Source organism: Acanthopagrus latus, chromosome 11, assembly GCF_904848185.1.
Source record: "Acanthopagrus latus isolate v.2019 chromosome 11, fAcaLat1.1, whole genome shotgun sequence".
Taxonomy (NCBI): Eukaryota; Metazoa; Chordata; class Actinopteri; order Spariformes; family Sparidae; genus Acanthopagrus; species Acanthopagrus latus.
The window spans coordinates 9,978,161-9,987,418 of NC_051049.1; positions in this window are offsets into that span (position 1 = coordinate 9,978,161).

Sequence of the window (9,258 nt, forward strand, 5' to 3'; positions counted from 1 at the left end):
TTGAGTAGTTACCAAGTAGGCTCATTACATACTACTTACTTAATCATTAGTTACTTTTTTGTGTACATTCAGGTGGATACACTCATTTCCAGTGATGTCGTATCTCCCAGTCTGTTCCCCAGTAACTCATCAGTATCTACTATATAGTCCTTGAATCACAGTCGTTTGGGAATTACTCATTAATGAATCATTAACTGTCAAGTAATTTCTGATTCATCCCTTATTCGCTCCTCAGCAACTACTCACATTATTGTCTACCTCATTGTAATGTGTTAGCCCAATTTGCTGTCGGCTCTGTAGATGAGCCTCTCTCTCTGTTTAGATGGTTTGAAGTTCACCTTTTCTCAGTGGAAACTGTGTTAAACCCACGCACACAACCGGTGTTTCCTCGCTACGTGTTCTGCACTGCAACAGAAGAGGAGGGGGAAAGACTGAGAGCGGCCCGCAACGTGACAAGAGGAGGGAGAGCGAGGGAAAGATGGCTGTCAAAGAAGTGTTTTGTGTTTTAAGAGGAGCTGGGTCCTTGGCTCTCACAAAAGAATCTCTGTCCTCGTCTAAACACTGACTACTGTCCCACATACTTTGGGCTGATTAGCAGGATCCCTGCCCTGCCTGGCGTCTCGGAGGGAGGAGCACGCAAGATCATGCTCGGCTTCTGGCTACGGAAGGGCCAGCTCATTTACATTCAGCACACGAGGCCGCGTGCTCTCTCTCTCTATACATGACCTCAGCTGTTTCAGCACGCCGTAAAGCCATTCCATAACTCACGGTGCCACGTTCGCTTTTGGGGGGGCCAAAGAGTGAATGGGAGGGGAAGCTGATAAGTGGGGCGAGAGGGATCGAGGAGGTGAGGGAAGAAGATGTGGAAGAAAATGTACATTTATCAGCCTTGCACTCATTCTTTCACTCTGACTCTACCTCCCTGCCTGCGCCGGCTGCCGCGAATACCTGTTGGAGGGCGTCCAAACTGTTGGCCTGGCCTTTTCATTGAGTGCTTAGCACGAGAAATCACATCGTTTGTACAGGAAGCATGGTCAGCACAGAGCAGCAGCGCTACACCACGCGCAATTAACTCAGACGCGGGCCCAATTAGGGAACAAGCCCCAGGAACTACTGTAGGTGAGGCTCTGGATGTTCCTCTGCGTCTTGTTATAGGTGAGACCAGGTTTGTTAATGATGGACTGTTCAGGCTATTTGCTGCCATATCAGGCAGCGCGGTACTTAAATGGTGGACAGAGCAGATGTTTGTATTTCCGGGGCTTTTTGCGTTGTGTACCATGTTGCGAGAGAGGTGGTGTAGCAAGATTAACAGAAAATATAATGTGCTTCTGACTGCCTTACTTCAATGCCGTTTAGGCTACAACCGTTTTCATGCAAAGCTCCACGGGTGTGCAACACACCCCGTTGCCTGACTTGCATCGTAGATAGAAAATGTGCATTACGGCAGCTCTGTATGTCAGAAGAGTGTGTTCACACATCAGACAGGGAGAGACACAGAGAAAAGAGCGAGGCAGCCAGGATGAGGTGAAGGAAGCTCAGCCAATTTCACCCCCACATCTGGTAAAAGGTCACTGGAGCAACTGCTGAAAGGTACCTGATCTACTTCTCACAGGAAAGACAGAGAAAGAGAGGGGCGGGGGGTGGAGGAGGACACCAACAAAAAATGCATTTGACATATGACAGTTACCAGAAACCTCCGAAGTGCTAAATCTGTGACTAACAGCAACACGCAGTGCAGACGCTTGTGAGTGAACGCCCAGCAGCACCGAGATCCCCGATCATACTAAAAGAGTGATCCATGTTGATAATGAGTAAAGAAGACAAAATGATAGTCATTGTCTTTAATCCAAAATAGGGTAAATATTTACAGAACAATTTCCATTTTTCTCCCTCAATTTTCGAAATGTCCATTTAGCATCTGTTCCAGGGCTTTCACTCATATTAAATGATTTTCAGTTGCCATTAAGTGGCTGAAGATATTTCTTAAGGTGCTTTAGTTTACAACACCATTAAAACTGGGACAGATCAATCTGCTGAAAAAGTTGAAAACATGATCCGAGATTATCAACAGAGAGTGGAAAAATGACGTGTTAATGTAATGTTAAGGATGTTGGCATATATGTGTACTGAAGTTAGCATACTAACAAGCTAGCCCCAGACCAGTTCCACTCCAAAGCCTGTGTGCTTTCAGGGTAACCCCCAACACTCCCCTGGTGCCCCCTTAGCTTGGTCCATACCGCTAGATGCATGGCTTCCCAGGCTACCTAGCTAACAACAGACAGAGTTAGCAGTTCCCCGGTTACAAGCCGCTCAGTTTGTTTTGAGTATGAAGACAACAGTTGTTACAAACTGTGCCATTAAGTAACAGCATTTTTTTTTTTTTTTTGGTGATTATTTTGACAAATGTTAAGTCTGTAAGTGCTGCTGTCAGTAGCAACAGCTAGCACAGCTTTCACGTCAACTGACAATAATGTGCAAAACGTGACAAAAACAAAAAAAGTTAACATGGAGACAGTGTCAGGACGTATGGGTAAATCATTAGCAAGCCAACGGCCAAAGTTTTATTTCATTTGGAGGGGGGATTAAACCAGGTCTTCCCTTTTAGGACATCAAACACTTAATTCTTGCATGCCGGTGATATTCAAAATCAAAGTCCTTTTTTTCTGTCGGGGGGATAAATTCACATCTAAGCCTAACTATTAGCTAATTCTTACTCACATCAAAAGATAAAACCATGTATTGCATTGTATGATAATACTCTTGCATCTTGCCAGCTTCCAAGACTGAAAACAAAATAATAATCAAGATCTGGTTTGAAGTACCAAAACTCAAAGGCATGTAACCTTAACTGATCAGATCAGTTTGAACCGATGCATTATCAGTACATCATGGTTGTTAATGTGTGTCTAAGAACTTCACTATATGTAATACCTTGATATTTACAGTTCCCTTTTCAGAAGTGTTAGTCTCAAAACAAATTACTGTACATTGGATGAGAGACGCATCTCTGAGCTCAGGGAGCTGCTTTCGTTGCTAAGCAGCTTGATTCCATTTATATTACAGTACCGTAAGTTTGCACTAATACTGCGTGCTCATAGCCTCCGCAGAGATGACTTCCACTCCCTTTTTTTCTCCTGGCTCAGTGCTGTTTGATTAGTGAGTGCCATCTGTCTGGGTGGGTGTACACATCCTGTTTACCCAGTTTCCAGGGTTTATTTTAACCATGACCTCTGTGCCTCTTCCCCTCGGGTCACGGGGTCAAGCTCCGAGGTCGACTCCTCACTGACGGGGGACAGACAGCTGAACACCTTTGAGTCTAACATGCGCATGTGTGTGTTCACTTGTCCGGCTTGTACTGGCCCAACGATGGCCTGTTTGGAGCCTCACTGAGTGATTGTGTGTGTGTGTGTGCGCGCGCGTCTGTGTGTGTCTGTCTGTGTGTGTCGAGCCTGAAAAAGATATCAAAGGTTCTCTTCACGGCCTCACAGCTGCATAAATATCCATCAGGTAATGTTTCAAACAGAAAGCCATTCTTCTCTTTCAACTGTGCAGGGAACAAACAAAAATAGACAAAAGACAACAAGGTCCCTGCTGACCATGTGAACAGCCCTGGGTCTTACAGAGGAGGAAGCTGCAAGGCTCGGCTCTGATGTTTGTGCCCCGATCTGAAGAGAATGCATCTTCAGTGCGTTTGCTTCATTACTCTCTTGTGCAGATGGGGCTTTCATTACTGCAGAGAGGCTGTGTGTGTTGTCCGTACATAAAATGAGAGGCACGTGTGCTTCTTCACAAGACCACAATGCATGAAAAAGAGGAAAAGGCTAGGTTTGAAGGGAAAAAAAAAAACATTTTAGTATTAGGGTTTTAGGCCTTTAATTGCATTTTCTCCTGTTTTCTCAGTGATTAGTTCAGCCTAAATCTCTCTTTTACACATTTTAAGGCAAAAACCCCCCCCATTGAAATAAAGAAGGACATTTCTTAAAGGAAGGCAAACAAATTTGGTATGATATGTTAACTGCTGAATTTAAGATTATACAATTATATTTACTGAAGTTTTTTATGTATTTTATATGTGTTTATGTATGTCTGCCCGGGGAGTGCAAAGTACATGTTATTAATGTTCCTCTAACTCTAAACTGTGTAAATAAATCAGGTAAGCTCTGTTCTTAAGCTCAAATTTGAGGCACTTTTCCATTTTGTACCACTTAATTCATATACTCTGCTTTTCTCAGAGGCAGATATTGAACTTTTTACTTGATGACCTTCATCTTAAACTGGTGCTGACTGGTTTTATTTGTACCTCAGAGACTGGCTTTTAGTGTTGCCACTGATGATTAAAGATCTTCCTCAGAATCTTTGTCTTGTGGTGCACCTCAGGGGTCAGTCATTGGCCCACAGCTTTTCGCTATCTGTATGTCATCACTAGAACCTCTTATTATTCTTACTGTTACAATAAATGCGCAGTATGTAAGTAGACACCACCTTTTCAAATGGCACAGGACAGAAGGGACTTCATGTAAAGACTCTCCTGTCCACTGACATCTGAAGGAGAAAATTTATTTTTTTGATGATGACAAAATAAACATCCTGTCCAGTGAAGAGAGATTGGTTTGAAAGAGGAGTAAAGGAATCCATCTATGTTAAACCGGAGTGACTGATCTGAAACTCTGTAAGGACACTCCCACACAGCGTTTAAAGGCCTGCAACTCCCCTCCAGTTAGTTAGAACTGAAGAAGCCTTTTTAATGAGAGGTGGAGCATCTTCAAGAAACTGAAACGACACAGCACATATAGATCTACCATGACCTGGATGGCTGAGAACCTTCATCAACATGTATTATTGCTACTGTAAAGCCCTTTGTAATTATGTTTTGAAAGGTGCTGAACGAAATGTGTATGTTGCTCACTCTTTCATCACTGGTTATTTCTTGAATTAGTAATTACATAACAGGGAAGATTTAATTGCACAATGTATACTTTTGCGTGTCACACTTCAAGTGCATTTTGCTGATTAAACCTACATTTTTATATAAGAAGGGTTTTGAGTGCAGAACTTTTACTTTGTAGCGTGGGCTTCTCTTTCTAAACGATGAGTGAATGATCTGAGCACTTAATGCTTATCGATCTTACCATCTCACACAGAAAAAGCACATTTTCCCCCAAAATGTCAAACTAATTCTTTACATCTTAAAGTGTTTCATTTTTAAGTGTAATTAGCAATGAGTAAAAAAAAAGGTAAAACACAGGATTTCCTTTAAACGGTAGACCGTGTCTGCGGTTTTAACATGTAGGCTGTAAACACATCTTACAGTAACTACATCCATGTATTTGTCTGTCTACGTGATAAAAAAATAAAAAACACCTTAATTATCTTTCGGTGGTTTCGAACCAATGTATGCAAAACGCACACAGCACATAAGCACACAGACACATGCACATGCTATGAACTTTAACTCTCATTATTACAGGCAGGGTTTACGATACTTGCGTTCTTGCAGCCTGACATCCTGGAATATTTTCCGTTATGCTCGCGCCTGTGCGAGCATCTATATATATTGGTGTGTGTTTTTAAGTGAAGGAAGGATACAGCTGAGTGTGTCTTATCTTAGATCACACAACGACATGTGAAACCCCAACTCTGCGGAACTCCTCTCGATCCCAGAGCCACAGGGTTTCAGTTTGCGGTGGCAGCTGAGCCTTTCTTTCTCTCTCTCTCTATCTCTCTGTCTCTCTGTCTCTCTCTCTGTCTCTCTGTGAGTCTCTCTCCTCTCTCTCTTTCTCTCTCTGTCTGCCTTCCTCTCTCTTCTTTTCTTCTCCGTCTCTGAAGACAGTTACATCCTCAGACAGCAAGCTTGCAGAAAGCGGCAGATATAAGTGTGGAGGCAGAGACTGACAGTCAGAAGAAGTCAGAAATAGGCAGTGACTTCTCAGAAGAGGCTCTCTGATAGTTGCAGTATGACTGGAAGCTTCGAGAGCTTATCAGCGCACTGCAGAACTTCTTGCTCATGTTGTATCCAGTAAAAATGTGAAACAGCGAACAGTCACAATGCACGGAATCACAAATCAGCATTAGTGGAGACTGCGAGGTACACCTGGCAGTATTCGTCGTGTCAACATTCTCACTTGTGGTTTGTTTTGTTTGAGTCTCACCCAACTGACAGAAGGAGGAGAAACCTTGCTATCATAAGGGCATGCCGTGTTTGTAACGTTCTGGACTTTTTGGTTTTAACCATGCCCTGTTTTCGGTTTTCAGATTACATTTGTCGAGAGAACGAAAAGCACAAAAGCATCCCAACGTTGTAGGATAAGGCTTCTAATTTTCTTATTGTTAGCAGGTCCCATAAAAAGACCAAAACCAACACGCTTCACAAATACGTGAATGAGTCGCGCTGTTGCACCAGTTGATATGCTCCTTCACTATCACTCACATGGCCGCCGTCGTTAGCGTAACGAGGATAATACCCAATAAAACCTGCGTTCAGTGATTGCAATTAGGGCCTGACGGATGTATCTGTCGGCCAGTATAATCAGCTCATATCTGTCCATCTCAGATATACTGTTATCGGCGTGTATGTTAAACTTCATTCATCAGAGCAGAATTCAAAACAGACGCGTGGTAACTGGTGATGATTAACTTGAATGCAAAGTTCTGTGTCAGCGCCGTTATGTCAATTTGGACGACAGAGTTTGTCGTTACACAGTAAAATATCCCCCTCTATTACATTTGATGACCTTGCAATTGAGAGTAAACTGTCAGGATTTAAAAAATCTTTCTAAATCCTATTCTGTGTGCATCTCTTTAGATCACTCGGATCTACTGAACTTACCATTTAGTCCATTTCTGTGTTGAAAATCCACTTCAGATGTGCTTGTGTGCAGATCAATGCCAAAAAAAAGCCTTCACGATGATAAAAAAAATGAAAAAAAAATTAGCAAACAAAGTGATGGATGATGAATTAACCTGGGAGGAGTGTGGGTTTAAAGGGAAATGCACGACCGTTGGCTAATCAGTGAAAGAGCGCTTGTCGATACACCCCCCACCCCCCCTTTCATCAGGCTTACCTTATCAAACTTCGCTTGCCCTGTGCTCACCACAGGCCACAGACAGAGTGGAGGTGTGTTTGCTTATGTGCAGAAGGCCACTGTGTAGGAGGCTTTCATTACCAGAGTCATCGCAGCAGAAAAGAGGATGTGAGGCCGAGCACAAGAGCAGGGACACGTTTCTGATGCTCTGGCTGCTGTCGGAACGATGGTGTGCAAACAACCTGACCGGATGTGAACAAAGTGGCTCATTTTTAAAATGTGGAGTTAAACTTTGCGAAATGGCTTCACGTGTATCAGTTTCTTTTGTCATGGCTGAACATGAACACATCTTTTCTATGGCAGAGCAAAACAAAACGTGTATCGAGCCACGTGAGACCACCCGTGCCTCGTTAGGAGATGTGTGATGCGTCTGCCTGTCCCCATAGACTGATGAACGCAAGCAGCAGCCTGTCATCGTGCCATGTTGCAGCATCTCACGCCGTGTACGCCGTGTTATTGGCGCCCCGCCTGAGCCCGCGCTTTGACATACAGTAGCGTTGCCCTTTAATGTTCAATCCTCTCTCAGCTGCGTCTTGATGCTCCAAGTCAAGCTCTGTTCTCAGCCTCGCCGGGTACAAAAGCGGGGTGCTACAAATGCTGCTTCTAAGCACCTTTTGCTGCGAGTACATGTGTCAGGGAAGCAGGCTTCACATGAGGCTCGGCTCTCTCCCTCTCCCTCTCCAATCTGTCATTCCACTTCCATATTCCGTCTCATCTCGAGCCGGGCTGCGCTCGCAGATGTGGAGAACATATCCGTTGGCTCTCTCGCTGAAACGCCTCCCCCTCCCCCTCCCCTCCCCGTCCTCCCCTTTCAACCTCCTCCCCACCCACACACACACACAAATCCTTGGTCTGTGGGTGTTGTCTGTAACATTATGCAGGTGAACCTATCTGAAAACTTCCCCTGAACCTCAGTGTTCTGTGCAGATGTATTATGTTGGGAAAAAAAAATTCAAGGTTATGATAAACATACTTTTTAATAAATATCATTCATAAATAGTACATTTATAGTAGTATTATAGTAATCAAACTGTAGCTTATAGTTATTTCACTGTTAGAAGCAGCATATCACTGCTCATAACTGCTGCTGACTATATTCTGTGCGTGCATCCATGACTGAAGCTGCTGTAGGCTTGTTAGCTCAGAAAGCCATGCAGCTAGCCAGACTTCCAGGGGAGTGTTGGGGCTAGCGCTGCCGGACCACTAACAGCGCGCTCACACTAGGCCATCTGGACCAGGCACGAGGCACGTTTGACCCCCAAAGTCCAGTTTGTATGACTAGTCAGAGCGCTCCGTTATCGTGCTCAAGCACTTCCAACACTTCCTCGTGCCTGCAAGTGTTGGAAGAGGTGTGCTTCGGCACGGTACGGTTGTTCATGCACAAGTACAAGCACAGGTGCGCAACGTGGACATTAAGTATAATCATGTGTTTCACGGCGCCTTGCGTAATCACAACCCAAGGAAGTAAGAGGGCCGTCCATGACCAAAACGACATAAAGTAAGCCGCAAAAAGGTCAGTGAAGATACAGTCATGTTCTCTCTATTGTTCACCATTGTGCCACGACTCCACTATATGATGTGATGATGTATGTAAGAGGTAACCGCGCTCAGGCCAGAATGCTGTGAGTGCGGTGTCAGCACAGTACAGAGCAACTGGGCTTAGTGTGAGTGCACCCTCAGAGAACAAGAGTTTTCCAGGCCCATGGCTAGCTGGTTAGCATGCTAACTTCGGCAGATATCTCACATATATATGTTTTTTAATGTTTTTATTTACTTTCAGTGTTGGGAAGGTGTGTTAAAGTGTACCAGTAATGTAATAAGTAAATATTTTTATTACTTCATTAATGTAACTTACTTCACTGGATATTTTCACTGGATAATTTTGTATTACTCAATAAATAAATGCTTTAGAAAAGTCAATGTTTTGCTATGTTATTACTGTGAATATGTAAAATGAAAAAAAGTTAATTTTCCAAAAGCAACAATGTAATATATAACACATAACAGATTACAACTGCATTTACTCTATAATTCAATTAAGTTACACTGTTCTGTGTAAGTAGTTACTCCCCAGCCAGCAGCGATGGTTCAGTCCAATCATCAATTACATTAGCTTTTGATAAAGTGTAAGGCAATATTTGATCAATGCAGTTCCAAGCTTCTCCAGTTTTTCATC